This window comes from Vombatus ursinus, unplaced genomic scaffold (genome assembly GCF_900497805.2).
Source record: "Vombatus ursinus unplaced genomic scaffold, bare-nosed wombat genome assembly UNPS02014805.1, whole genome shotgun sequence".
NCBI classification, from domain to species: Eukaryota; Metazoa; Chordata; class Mammalia; order Diprotodontia; family Vombatidae; genus Vombatus; species Vombatus ursinus.
In genome coordinates this window covers 13463915-13478937 of record NW_020954583.1, presented here as the reverse complement: position 1 = coordinate 13478937, position 15023 = coordinate 13463915, and the positions used below count along the sequence as shown (strand labels likewise).

Sequence of the window (15023 nt, the reverse complement as noted above, 5' to 3'; positions counted from 1 at the left end):
TTTCTTTCTTTCTTTCTTTCTTTCTTTCTTTCTTTCTTTCTTTCTTTCTTTCTTTCTTTCTTTCTTTCTTTCTTTCTTTCTTTCTTTCTTTTTTTTTTAAGGCAATTGGGGTTAAGTGACTTGCCCAGGGTCACACAGCTAGTAATTGTCTGAGTCCAGATTTGAACTCACAAAGAGGAGTCTTCTTGACTCCAGTCCCAGCACTCTATCCACTATGCCAGAAGTCTGCTATTTCATTGTTTCACACCATTTCTCAACATCATATGACTAGCAGGATAAATAAGAGACTGGAATTTACTACTAAGTTTAAACAATTATCCTGTGAATATCTGCAGATTCTGTTGCAATTAGTAAACACTATAATCAATAGAAAATTAGTAAACACTATAATCAATAGACAATTAGTAAACACTATAATCAATAGACAAATAATTTATATATTGTATAATTAAGCTTTTTTAAAATTTAAGATATTTGACACTCATTTTATACCCCAGTTGAATCAAGATGTACATCTAATTCTCTATAGGAATTACCATCCTTTCATTTGGCAGGGGATAAGTGACTGGGTGTGTGGAGGACACCATTAGATCCTATTCAGGCTCACACTTAAATCTATCTATCTATCTATCATCTATCTAATATATATAATATTATAATATAATATATAATAATATATATTTATCTAATATATGTAAGCAGTTTATATCCATGTAGCCTTTTTATATCATATATTATATTATTTCAAACATTATAGGATGTTTATAGCAACATTACCAACATTTACTATTGCCTACATTATGTCTACAGAGTGAAGATAAAATAAAGTGAACAGCCAAATTGATAGGAAAAAAGATTTAGTAGCACAAAAAGAAAAAGTATAAGTTTCAGTTTCTTTAGTCTATGATACTTAGTCGTATATAGTCTTTTGTTTTCTATATGTATATAATTATAAATGCCACATACACACAGATATTTAGATATATAAATATCTGTGTGTATATATGTGTATATATATATAGAAAATAAAATTATATGGAGATACACATACATAAATAGATGTATATCTATACATACACATATATGTATAGATACATGTGATAGAGAGAAAACGGAAAAGAAAGAGACAGATAGGCACACACAGAGAAACTTTAAAAATCCCAAAAAGTAATTTTCCAAAAAATATGGTCTATATTTCTCAGTTGAAAATTCATAAAAGATTTTCTGTTCCCACACACATTCCTGCATAGGCTGATGTTTTCTTTTTGCTCAGAGAGCTGATAAAGTAACTATGTATGCAAAGAAAAATATTCAGTAGTACTATCCTGTGCTGACAGATAGCAAAACTTCCAAATATCTTTTGTACTTCTATCAAATAAAGGTGATTCAATATATATGGGGGATATAGAGATTTACCCACAAAAATAGTTTTTCTCCAAACTTCTGGTTAAAGTCTGAGTCTATTTGGGTAGGTAGGCCTACTTTACTAAGGGGACTGTTCCAGGTTTAAATCCAAACACCCAATCATATAGCAAACTCTAAAATAAACAGTAATAACTTTTGTGTACCACAAACTCCACTTATGTCACAGAAGACACTTAAAGAGGGAGAAGGATGGGGGTGGGTGGGACAGCATGGAAAGTGTGCTAACTTGTCTCAGTACATTTGTATAAAAAAAAATTCCACAAATTCCTGCTTTGCAATCTCTACGGTCTATGAATTGGAAGAGAAATTTGCCTCCTGGCTTCCTCCAAGGCCCAAAGAGAATCCTTTCCAACAATGAGTCTGCATACTGAGGGACAAATAAAGTGAGCAGCCAATCTCAAGTTAAAAAAAAAGATTTATTCTTAAAATAAGGAAGATTGATCACTGGTAGCAGTTTTAGTCTCTTTAAGAAATGAAGTGTACCTGTACAAGGGGGCAGGGTTTAGGATATGTAACCAATAAGCAACAGTTTACAGCACTTACCTGGAATAAGGTTCTCATATAAAAGGAAGCTCAAGAGATTGCTGTGCTACCTGCTTCCTTAATTAGGTTATCATTTCTAATGACTTCACTTATAGTTCTTATAGATGGTCTGCTGGAAAGCTCCTCCTGGAGAAAAGAGCAAAATTGTCATTTTATTTACATAATATGTTTCTAAAATATTGTGGCTTTCTCCTTCTATATTACTACTCATCCTTTTGATATTCTTTTGGAGTATCATTAAATCTAGAGTACTCAAAGTCTATCTTCATTAAGTTTCATTTTTTTAGTTTCTAATTTCTATATTTCCTTTTGTCCTCTGGAAATTTCCTTAGCAATCAGTAATATTTTTTACTTGAGAATAACTGATTGTTTTTACCCCTTAATTGCATAGTACCACAAGGTACATTTGGTACAGTGAAATAGGAAGATCAGCCACATGACGGATGAGGGTTACGATAATGATGAAACAAGAGTATGTGAATAACAAGTCATAAAATCTAAGACATCCTCTTAATGACTAAGTGGCAAGTATTCATCAAACTGCAAAGGATCAGAAAAGGAATAAATAAGGCAGTGATAGCAAAACCTCTTAGCAGGAATGGTTTGTAATAATAATTTTAAAATTAGCCTTTAACCACATAGTCTCTGAAGCTGTTATCATGAATGGGTATAATTGTTTGTTTAATGTATCCACACTTAGAAGTAGTAACCCGAATCTCAGGAGTAGGAGCATCTTTGTGGGGCCCAAGGCGCTTCTAGTCACAGATTGAGGCCTTATTATAAATATTTTTAAGAACTGCAATAAAGAAGATGTAGTTATTAACTTCCAGTACTTCCCCTCCATTTCTTTTTTTTATTAATTAATTTATTTATTTTTAGTTTTCAGCATTCACTTCCACAAGATTTTGAGATCCAAATTTTCTCCCCATCTCTCCCCTCCCCCCACCCTGATGGCGTGCATTCTGAATACCCCTTCCTCCAATCTGTTCCCCCTTCTATCACACACCTCCTCTTATTCCCTTCCCCTTCTATTTTCCAGTAGGACAAGATCCATTTCTGTATTCCATTGCCTGTATAACTTATTCCCAGGTGCATGTTAAAAACAATTTTTAACATTCATTTTTAAAACCTTGAGTTCCAAATTCTCTTCCTCCCCACCCACTCTTAAATTCCAGTTCTTGTTTCAGTCTGGTATGTAGGTACCCTTTCAAAAGTTTTAGGATAGTGTAAGAAAAAAAAAAACCGTAACTAGGAACAAATGGAAGAATCTAGGAAGTAAAAGGGAGGGGAAATGAATGATAATAGAACAGAAGGAATAAGAACATGCATGTTAATATTTCTTTTGACAAAAGATATATTGTTCTATTGTCTTTGGTTTAGCTGCCTATTCTGTGATATCTTCTGCCTCTGAGAAATATTTTTTCTGGGTAATTCAGAGTCTGAGGGGTCTGTCATGGAACACTGTCTACAAATTGTCCAACTTTGCACACTTATACTGAGAAACATTTTATCTATGAATCAACAGCTTGACATTTTAAACTGTGGTTATAATTGTTAATAGTACCTGGGATGGGCCTTTCCATCTTGTCTCTAGGAGAGATTTGCAGAAGTATTTCTTACAGTAGACCCACTTGTCAGATTACAGGTTGTACAGTACCTTTTGTGGTTATTCCTTAGGGAATGTGTCTCAAACCTGCTAGTTATAAGAATATGTAATCCCACTGGTGGGATCTTATTTTCTTAAAGCCTGTGCACTTGATATTGTCTGAGAAATTACCAGAATAGGAAATAAAAACATTATTTGAAAGTTTCCTCAGGACTAATAAAGTAATTTCATTGAAAGATTAATTCTAGTTTAAGAATTTACAGAATTAATTGAAACATAATATATAAGCCCTTGTATTTAGACATTTGAATGAAATTCATCTGTGGATGTTCAAATTGGCCTTCTGGAAGAATATCTTGTTAAACCTTTTCCAATCTCATAACCTATTACTTTGAGAACCAAATATAAAATATATATTATATGTGTATACAATATGTATGTATATATGTGTACATGCATATATTAGGACTATCATCCTTACATGTCTTTTTGTGATTTTATTTGTAGAACTAGCTAAATTTATCTGTCTTAGCCCTCAAGTGAAATTATCTGCCCATGTTGCCTTTTCAAGTTAATTCTTACTACTCAATTAAAAATCAGATTTTTATATCTTTAACATTTTCCCCACTTTTCAGGAAATAATTTATCTCCATATCTTAGCTTCAGGTCACAAAGAGTCACAGGTTGTTTGGATAGAGAGAATGTAAAAGTGTAAAGACATTATCTTATATCTGAATATATAACTATCAAATTAATGAGCAAGAAAGTGAAAATTCTAAGAACTTCTTTATCCTAATTGCCCAGATTAGGAAGCTGAGACAAGCAATGATCACAAAACCACAATAGCAGAAATACAATCTATAGAGTCCTTTCCCCTACATGCTCAGGGATGTCTGATGAATGTAACAGTAAGTTTTATTTTAAAACATTTGCAAATCTCCTGCCATGGTGAGAGATATTTGCTATGAAAGGAGGTTGCAATTACATCAAGACTATTCTATTAGGCTCAAGCTTAATTTCACAGCCTGGATATTTCTTAAGTTTAAATTGCTTCCCAAAATGGCTAGAAGAGTTCCCAGATCACTTCATTAATGAACCTGTTTTCTCACAGACCCTATGCATGTGTAATTTTTCTTTTTTTTTTTGCCAACTTTGGCAATATTATAGATGTGAAATGAAACCAGCTGTTTTAAAGTGAATTTCTCTAATTATTAGTGACTTTTTCATATGGTTATTAATAACTTGCATTTCTTCTACAAACTACTTGTTTATAACTTTTGACCATCTATCAATTGAGCAAGGTCTTATCCTTATAAATTGGAATCAATTCTATACACAACACACACAGACACAGACACACAAACACACACATATGCTCAGATTAGGTACACAATATACAGAAACTATTCAAAAAATAGAAGAGTGTTTCATGAACCCAAAGGTCCCAGCTATTGGAACAAGAACTAAGTATTCTGCAAAAAAAGCTGTTGGGAAAACTGGAAAGTAGTCAAGCAGAAAATAGATGTAGATAACTATATTTCATACAGTCCATCATATATAAGAATATATGTCTAAATTGTATAGTTGTTGCATTACTGTTTTTCATGTAATTTTTATTTTTTAGCATTTAGTTTTTACCTACTCCTGATTTAAGATTTCCTTGTTGTATCTCTATTTGAGATTGTGTCTCATGTTTGTTTATGTGTTCAGAGATTTGGTTACTATTTTTGTTGTACTATGATATATAAAGGATATTTGCCCTTTAACATTAATTTTTGGTATCTCTGTAACCCTAATACATGATCACTTTTATATTAGTTCTAGATGGTAATGGGAAATATGTACATTCTTTTAAATTTCATAAGGATATCAAAAATCTTTTAGCTCTAGTTTCTCCAGAAATTTGTTCAATTTTATATTTTCCCTTTTATCATTTAGATTTGTCCAAAACATGGAAGACATTAAAAATCTCTTACTAATATTGTATTGATATTTGTGTCTTCTCATAGTCCAGTTAAATTTTCCTTTATTTAACTGCTAAGACATTTGGGGCATATAAGTTAAATATTGATATTGGTTTGTTGTCTATGTTTCCTTTCAGTACTTGTTTATCTCTTTATTTTATGATGTGAATTTTTTGTTTTGCTTTGTCTGACGACATGATTGAAACTCTTGTTATTTTGTACTCATTTGATACCTAGCAAATTTTATTCTAGCCCCTCACTTTTATTCTTTTAATTTCTTTGTTTTTTTATTTGTTGTTTGTTTGAGGTGTGTTTCTTGAGAGCAATATATTTTGGTTATTTTTTCCCCTTATCCCATCTGTCAACCTTTTTCATTTTATTCAATTGTTTAATCCATTAATATTCAAAGTTATGAGACTGGTTTGCATTTTTCTTCATCTGTCTCTAATATTCTTTTCTTCTGAATTAAGTTTTTGTTGTTGTTGTTGTTGCCTGTTCTTAATAAAGACAATACCATACTATTCAGTTATTTTAGTTCAATATACTTTAAGGCAACACTATTCCCACAGGATATCTTTACCTAGACCTTACCCCACACATTTGTCACTTCTTTTCCTACTTCTTGAGTTTTATTTAACTTATTAATTTGTTTTCTTTTTTTCTTTTTTCTGGTTTTCTAATTATTTCCTCATTTTTTCCCTCTGACAAGAAGTCACATAAAATTCCTTTCATCACTTCTTTTTCAACTTGTTTTGTTTATTTTTTTATTTCATTTCCTGCACCTTTTTTCTTTTCTTTTTAAAATTGTTACATTCATCATGTTGTAAGGAGGGATTAGAACCAATAGGAAGAACCATAAGAAAGGGAAACAAAACAAAACAGAAGACAAAAAGAGCAAATAGTATGCTTCGATCTGCATTCAAACTCCATAATTCTTTCTCTGGATGTGGATAGCATTTTCCATCATGAGACTTTTGAAGATGTCTTAGATCCTTGCATTGCTAAGAACTAAGTCTATCAAAGTTAGTTATCACACAATGTGGCTGTTAGTGTGTACAACATTCTCCTGGTTCTGTTCACTTCACTCAGCATCAGTCCATACAAGTCTTTCCAGGTTTTTCTGAAGTCCACTTGCTTATTATTTCTTATAGTAAAATAGTATTCCATTACATTCATATACCACAACTTGTTCAGCTATTTCCACTTGATGAGCATACCCTCAATTTCTGATTCTTTGCCACCACAGAAAGAGCTGCTATAAATATTTTTGTACATGTAGGTCTTTTTCCCATTTTTATGATGTCTTTGGGATATAACCCTAGAAGTGCTATTGCTGGGTCAAAGGGTATATACATTTTTATAGCCCTTTGGGCATAGTTCCAAATTGCTCTCCAAAATGGTTGGATTGGTTCACAACTCTACCAACAATGCATTAGTGTTCCAATTTTCCCGCATCTTCTCCAACATTTGTTTTGATTTGCATTTCTCTAGTCAATAGTGATTTAGAGCACTTTTTCATATGACTATAGATAGTTTTAATTTCTTCATCTGAAAAATGCCTGTTCATATTCTTTGACCATTTATCAATTGGGGAATGACTTGTATTCTTTGACTTAGTTCTCTATATATTTTAGAAATGAGGCCTTATCAAAGACACTGGTTGAAAAAATTCTTCCCAGTTTTCTGGTTTGCTCCTAATCTTGGTTGCATTGACTTTGTTTGTGTAAAAATTTTTCAATTTAATGTAACCAAAATTATCCATTTTGCATTTCATAATGTTCTTTATCACTTGCTTAGTCATGAATTCTTCTGTTCTCCATAAATCTGACAGGTAAACTATTTCTTGCTTTCCCAGTTTGCTTATAGTATCAGCCTTTATATCCAAAGCATGTACCCATTTTGACTTTTTTTTTTTGGCATAGGGTGTAAGGCATTGGTCTATGCCTAGTTTCTGCCATACTCTTTTCCAGTTCTCCCAGCAGTTTTTGTCAAATAGGGAGTTCTTATCCCAGAAGCTGGGGTTCTTGGATTTATCAAATAATAGATTACTATAGTAATTGATTATTGTGTCTGGCATATATCATCATATCATTTGCAAAGAGTGATAGCTCTGTTTCTTCTTTGCCTATTCTAATACTTTCAATTTCTTTTTCTTTTCTTATTGCTAAAGCTAATGTTTCTAGTATCATATTGAACAACAGTGATGATAATAGACATCTTTGTTTCACCCCCAATCTTATTGGAAATGCTTCTAGCTTACCCCATTACATATGATGCTTACTGAGGGTTTTAGGTAGATGCTTCTTATCATTTTAAGGAAGACTCTACTTATTCCTGTGCTCACTAGTGTTTTTAATAGGAATGGATGTTGTATTTTGTCAAAAGCTTTTTCTTCATCTATTGAGATGATCAGGTAGTTTCTGTTAGTTTCGTTGTTCATATAATCAATTATGCTGATGTTTTCCTAATATAGAACCAGTCATGCATTCTTGGTAGAAATCACCCCTGGTCATAGTGTATTATTCTCATGATAAGTTGCTGCAATCTATTTGCTAACATTTTATTTAAAATTTTGAGTTAATATTCATTAGAGAAGTTGGTTTATAATTTTTCTTTCTCTGTTTTGACTCTTCCCAGTTTAGGTATCAGCACCATATTTGTATCATAAAAAGAATTTGGTAAGACTCCTTCACCTATCTTCCCAAATAGTCTATATAGTATCGGAACTAGTTGTTCCTTAAATGTTTGATAGAATTGACTTGTAAATCCATCTAGCCCTGGAGATTTTTTCCAAGGGAGTTCATTGATGGCTTGTTCAATTTCTTTTTCTAAGATGGGGTTATTTAAGTATTTTCCTTCTTCTTCTGTCAATCTGGGCAATTTATATTTTTGTAAATATTCATCCATTTCACTAAGGTTGTCAAATCTATTGGCATATAGTTGGGCAAAATAATTAAATAGTTCCTAATTATTGTTTTAATTTCCTCTTCATTGGTAGTGGATTCACCTTTCTCATTTTTGATACTGGTAACTTGGCTTTCTTCATTCTTTTTTTTTTAATTAAATTAACCAATTTTTATCTATTTTATTGTTTTTTCCCCACAAAACCAGCTCTTAGTTTTATTTATTAGTTCAATAGTTTTCTTAATTTCAATTTTATTAATCACTCCTTTGGTTTTCAGTAATTTCTAATTTGATATTTAGTTTTGAGGATTTTTAATTTGTTCTTTTTTTAGTTTTTTTTGTAGTCGCAAGCCCCACTCATTGATCTCCTCTTTCTCTACTTTATTCAAGTAAGCATTTGGAGGTACAAAACTCCTCCTAAGAAGTGCTTTTGCTGCATCCCATAAGTTTTGTCATTCTTTTGAATGAAAATATTGTTTGTTTCTATGATTTGTTGTTTGACCCATTCACTTTTCAGGGTTAGATTTAGTTTTTAGTTAATTTTAGTGTATCTTTCCATGGCCATTTATTACATATAATTTTTGTTGTATCATGATCTGAAAAGGATGCATTTAATATTTCTGCCTTTTGGCATTGGATTGTGAGTTTTTTATGCCCTACCACATGGTCACTTTTTGTGTAAGTTCCATGTACTACCAAGAAAAAAGTATATTCCTTTCTAACCCTATCCAGTTTTCTCCAGAGGTCTACCATATCTAACTTTTCTAAAATTCTATTCACCTCCTTAACTTCTATCTTGTTTATTTTGTGGTTAGATTTATCTAGTTCAGAGAGGGGGAAGTAGAGGTCCCCCACTAGAATAGTTTTGTTTGTCTATTTCTTCCTGTAACTCCCTGAATTTCTCCTCTAAGAATTTGGATGCTATACCACTTGGTGCATATATGTTTAGTAATGATATTACTTCATTGTCTATGATGCCTTTTAGCAGGATCTAGTTTTCTTCCTTATCTGTTTTAATAATATCTATTTTTGCTTTTGTTTTGTCTGAGATCAGGATTGCTACCCCTGTTTTTTTTTCTTCTGCTGAAGCATAATATATTCTACTCCATCCTTTTACCTTTACCCTGTATATGTCCTTCTCTTTCAAATGTTTGTCCTGTAAATAACACATTCTAGGATTATGGTATTTAATCCATTCTGCTATCTGCTTCTGTTTTATGGGAAAGTTCATCTTATTCACATTCACAGTTATGATTACTATCTGTGTCTTTCTCTTCACCCTATTTCTCCTCTGTTTATGCTTTTCTTTCTCCTTTCTCCCTTTCCCTCCTCACTAGTGTTTTGCTTTTGACCACTGCCTCCCTCAGCCTGCCCTCCCTTCTGTTAGCCCACTCCTTTTTTCCCCTTTCTTACTACTTTTTCCCTCCCTTCTGTCCCTCCTCCCTTTTCTTTCCCTTTTTCCCTCCTACTGCCTATAGGGAAAGTTAGATTTCTATACTAAACTTATGTTATTCCCTCCTTAACCCAAATCTGAAAGAGTTTACTTTTTGGAATACCTTCATCTAGTTTTTCCTATGATTTCTAGTGGATAAAGAATAGTCTGGTATTATTCAAATTTCTTTTTCTTTATATATGAAGGTTTTTTGCCCAATTGTGTATAGAATTGGTTGAAAGTCTTTGAAGTCATTATATTTAATCACTGTATATTTTGGAATTTGCAAAATTGGTTTCTTTCTTTTTCTTTTACCCTAGAAACAATCTATGAATTATTTTGATTTTTACTTTGTTTTCTGTTTTTAGAAACTTTGGGATATTTTCTTGTATTTTACATGTTTTATACTGTTCTCAGTTTTTACTTACTATATTCTTCTGAGAGACCCATAATCCTTAAGCTGTCTGTATTCATCTTGTCTTCAAGTTACAAGTGATTTGTATAGAGAATTAAAAAAAATTGCTTCTTTAACTCCAGATCGTCCTTCACTTCTGTGTATTTATATTATCAATTACTTTTCTTTTTTCCTTTCTTTGGAAAGGGTCACCATCATGTATTTAAGTTTTCCTATTCTGCCATTTGCTTTTTTTTTGAATATCATATATTCTGCTTTCACAATTTGTATTTCTCTCTTGAACTATTTGTGAACATCTGATATTGTTACATGTTTTCTTGGGAATCCACACAATCCTCTGCCTCACCATTCATTTTCCTTTGTCTTACAATATTTACTCAATTTAAAATATCTGCAGGCTCTATTCCCTTCTGTCATTTATACCTTTATACCTGTTGCTTTATCTGCTTGTATTCTGTGACTACATGATTGCTGTCACATATGACTCATGCCTAGAATCAAACAGAGATGAAATCTATTAAACAAAGACTGATATTGGAACATCTCTGAGTTACTATTACAGGATGCAAGGATGAATATTTTACAATTTTAACCTATATTTGTGGTAAAATTATAATATTGGGATTATATCTTTCTTAGGGGAAGATGATTAGACAAAGTTATAAGACAAAAATGTAATATAAAAGTTTTATAATTAAATGGGATAGTAAATTTTGATATTTAAACTGGATTTGGTATTTAAACTGGATTAGACTATTTTCTGTAAGAACTATACATACATACATACACACACACACACACACACATTTATATATGATTGGCTTCCAAATTTATCTCTCATAGAAATTAAGGCTTTGAGTATGTTTTAGCAATAAGTTCTCAAAATTGATTAAGAATTTAATATATATGTGTGTGTATATATATAATATAAATTGCATTGATAATGGTAAATAAAAAGAAATTATTTTACCATTTTTGAAGTGTTTGATAATTTCCAAGGCCAAAGAGCTCATTTTATAATTAGATCCTCAGAAATTAAAAAAAAATTTATATGAAGTATAGGATTTAGGTAAGTATAGAAACTGCAAATAGTGTATGAACTGAAATTCTATGGTTTCAAAATTAGAGAAGCAAATTTAAATGTATAATTATCTAGGATCCTCTAGATTTAGAACCAAAGAAGCAGAGCCCCCATTCAGAGCTGTCCTGAAATTAAAACCTGTTATTCAAGAAAAAGTATCCAGGGGAGAGGAGCCCAGCCCGCCACCTCCCCAAGGGCAAAGAAAATGAAGGTCCAGGAGGACTCAACCCAGGACCTCCCAGCCCTCTAACACTGCTGGAGGGACTTCAGGCTCAGCTGCATCTTCCTTGGGCCTTCCCCAGGTGCAGCCTTGTCCAGGAAGCCCAAGCAGAGATAATTGAGGCCATCCTAGCCCACTACGGGGAACTGCATGACCTTGGCCAGGTCCTCAGGGGCCTCAGGGAACAGGGAACAGGGCCAGAGCCTAGAAGCCCACAGGAGTAGAGGATGGTGCCCCAGGGTTGAGATCACTGTGGTAAGCAGGCCCTGGTAGAGAGCAGGAGAAGGAGGAGGACGGAGGGGAAAAGGGAACTTGTATTTACCTTGGGGGCCACCCCAAGCCCACCTTCCACTAAGAAAAGCCTAGTGCTGGCCCCAGACCTATGGGTGCCCACATCCTCACCCCCAACCCTACCCCTAGGATCTGAGCACAGAGAGATGACTTGGGGCCCCTAGACATCATTTGATGTCCTTAAGAGCATCTGGCTACCTGCTACCCCACTGACATGTGCCCCACCCTTGCAGTGAGGGGCCAGAGGTGCTCCCTATCCATCTGCTTGTTTCACTAACTCAGAGTCCCTGGACTGGAGCCCTAGTTCCCCAGCCCCAATGCCTGGACTGCTCTGGTTTGTGTCCAGGAGCAACCCAGAGCCCTGGACCTTCCCCCAAATGTGGCTCAATACAGTTCTGTAATTTGCAACTCTGTGACTTTAGTTATCTAAAAAAATCAAAAACAAAAGCAAAAACTTATCAGTCTTTCTGGATCTCATCTGTAAAATGAGGGGGTATGGATAGATGATCTTTTTTGTATTTTTTGTGTTTTTTTCAATTTTTAAAAAAATATTTTGATAGATGATCTTTAAGGATCTTCTTGCTATAAGTTTGTGATGATTTTCTTCAGTTTCTCTCTCTGTCTCTGTCCCTTTTCCACACATGCACATATGCACAGACCACAGGCACACAGAAACATACATACACAGTCATCCCTGACATAAAATAATTTTCTAAACAGTATGAAAATATTTTGTTTCAGGCCATATTGATAAATCTAAAAGGAATGTCATTTTATTACCTTTGGGTTGAATAGGTCAAAATGGGTTTGTTTTTGCCATTCCACTGTGCAAGATGCTGATAATTTTTCAATTCCTGCGACTAAAGGATGGGTAGTGAGGTCAGTGCCATGAACTGATGATTAGATTTTTAATCTTTCTCTTTTATCTTACTATGATTTGATTAAAATGGGCAAAATAAGCTGCATGCTTTGGTGCTGTTTTCAAACCTTGAAAAATTATGAAGCTCTTCATGTACTTTATCAATATGAGAATTTTAGCCTTAAGATATGTAATAAACAATAAAATATTTTGACAGCAATATATTGTCAAATATTAGAAAGCATGTAGTCATTTAATCAGAATACCTATGAAGCCACATAACTAAAGAATCATCTAGCCTACATATCTTCATCTTTTTCACAAAAAATGTTTTGTCAAACTCAAGACTACCATTTAAGGATATTTATCTGTGTGTGCCTATGTAGGTTATGTATGTCCACATGGATATGTTTAGATGTGGCTTATAGGGAGGCAAGAATTGATATGTCTAGAGTCTTTTCTGTTCCCCTCTCCAAAGGTGACCTTGATTCCTTCCAGGATAAGTGAAGAAAGCTATGATTATAAGGAAGAATACTCTGCTCTCCTTAGAGGGGGGTTATTGGACTATGTGTAGACATGCATGCATGTGTATGTATGTGTGCATATACACATACACATATACATACACATATATATCTATATATTTATCTATATATGTATATCTACATCTATCCATCCATCTATTGATCTATATCCAGATACATAAATACATAATACAATCACACATAGTGTATTACAAATGAACCTACTTCTCTAAGCCAATAGCAAACAAATGAACGAAATTGTACAAATATGCCAAATATAACAAACAATACCCAGAGTGAATGAGTTTTTATGCTGGGAGTAAACTCTCTTCCTGGGGTTGAATTCTCTCAGCTCAATCAAAAGAGTCTCCTATCTCATTCAAAGGGGATATTCCTTGATGTTTCTAGTCTTGTAAACTGGGAATGGGGATATGTTTGAGGCACTAGCTCATCTACATGTTGGCTTCTTCCCAGAGTCTCTCTATCCCTCTAGGATCTCTTCCTGAAAACCACCAGGAAACACATGTCGTCTCCTAAAGCTGGATGTCAGAATGAAACTTTTTTTTCTCTGAAGTTTACAATTCTGCCTCTTACACAGGCATGTAGAGTTCAGTAATCATTCTCTAACAATGAGAAGAGTTTTATGCAAATGGACTTAGGCCCTGGGTTACACATTTTTTCCCCCTGGAATTCACTTGATCTAGTTTTATCTAACAGTGCCACTAACAAAAAAGAAAATGAGGTTATTTTGGCATCCACCATTCCTGATGAGGCCATTAACTTTGTGATCAACTGTGAACTTTTCCATTCTTTGAATAATATATCCTAGAATTTTGCCAGAAACAGAAGTAAAGGTCATTGTTTCACAAACTACAAAATACAATCTTTTTTCCTTTAAACATCCATATATTTCCCTTTCTCTAATCCTGAAATACTTCTTCTCTTCTCCATGACCTTTAAAAGATCACTGGCATTGGCTTAACAATTTTACATACCAGTTCTTCTTTGGCTGATGACTTTTCACTCCAAAGATCTTTCTCAAAGATAGAGAAAATGGAAACAAGATGAGAATAGAACATCGCAATTTGAAAATACCTGATGTCTGTGTTCCATTATCACTCCCAAAAGTGGTCTTACTTTTGCTTTGATGTTAATTTTTCTTTAATTTAGCCTCATTTGATGGGAGATAAAGAAGAAGAAGGAGAAGAAGATGAAAAAGAAGAAGAAGAAATCTTCCCTACCTTCATTGAAAATAATTTTTATTGCATTGTGGACAGAAAGAAAGGCATTTAATATTTCTGCTTGTGTTTATATGGTTTGTATATGCCCTAATGCATGGTAACTTTTTGTGAAAGTGCACAAACATATACTCTCTTTCTATATCTATTTTTATGTACACATATATTTAGGATTTATATTAATCCACTGTTTTGTTACCTTTTTGTAAAATGTAGATTTCATGATTGTCTCTTTAATTAGATCTAATTTTTCTTTTGTTATGTCTGAGATCATGATTACTACTCTTGTCTTTCTTACTTTTGCTGGAGTATCACTAATTCCTCTCCAGCCGCTTATTTTAACTCTGTGTTTATCTTTCTGTTTCAAGTGAGTTTCTTATAAACAGCTTATTGTTGGATTTCCCTCCACCCTATTCTCATATTTCTCCTTCATTCCCCTCTGTATTCTCTTTAAGAATCTGTTTTGCTTCTCACCACCACCACTCTTAATCTGTCCACTCTCTTATTCCTCCCACCCACTC

The 15023-nt window shown here is 33.4% G+C and overlaps 1 pseudogene; it reads left to right on the top strand.

The window, feature by feature from the left end:
* Positions 1-12282, top strand: part of LOC114051754 — a 24084-nt pseudogene extending 11802 nt beyond the window's left edge.
* The last annotated feature ends 2741 nt before the right edge of the window (positions 12283-15023 follow it).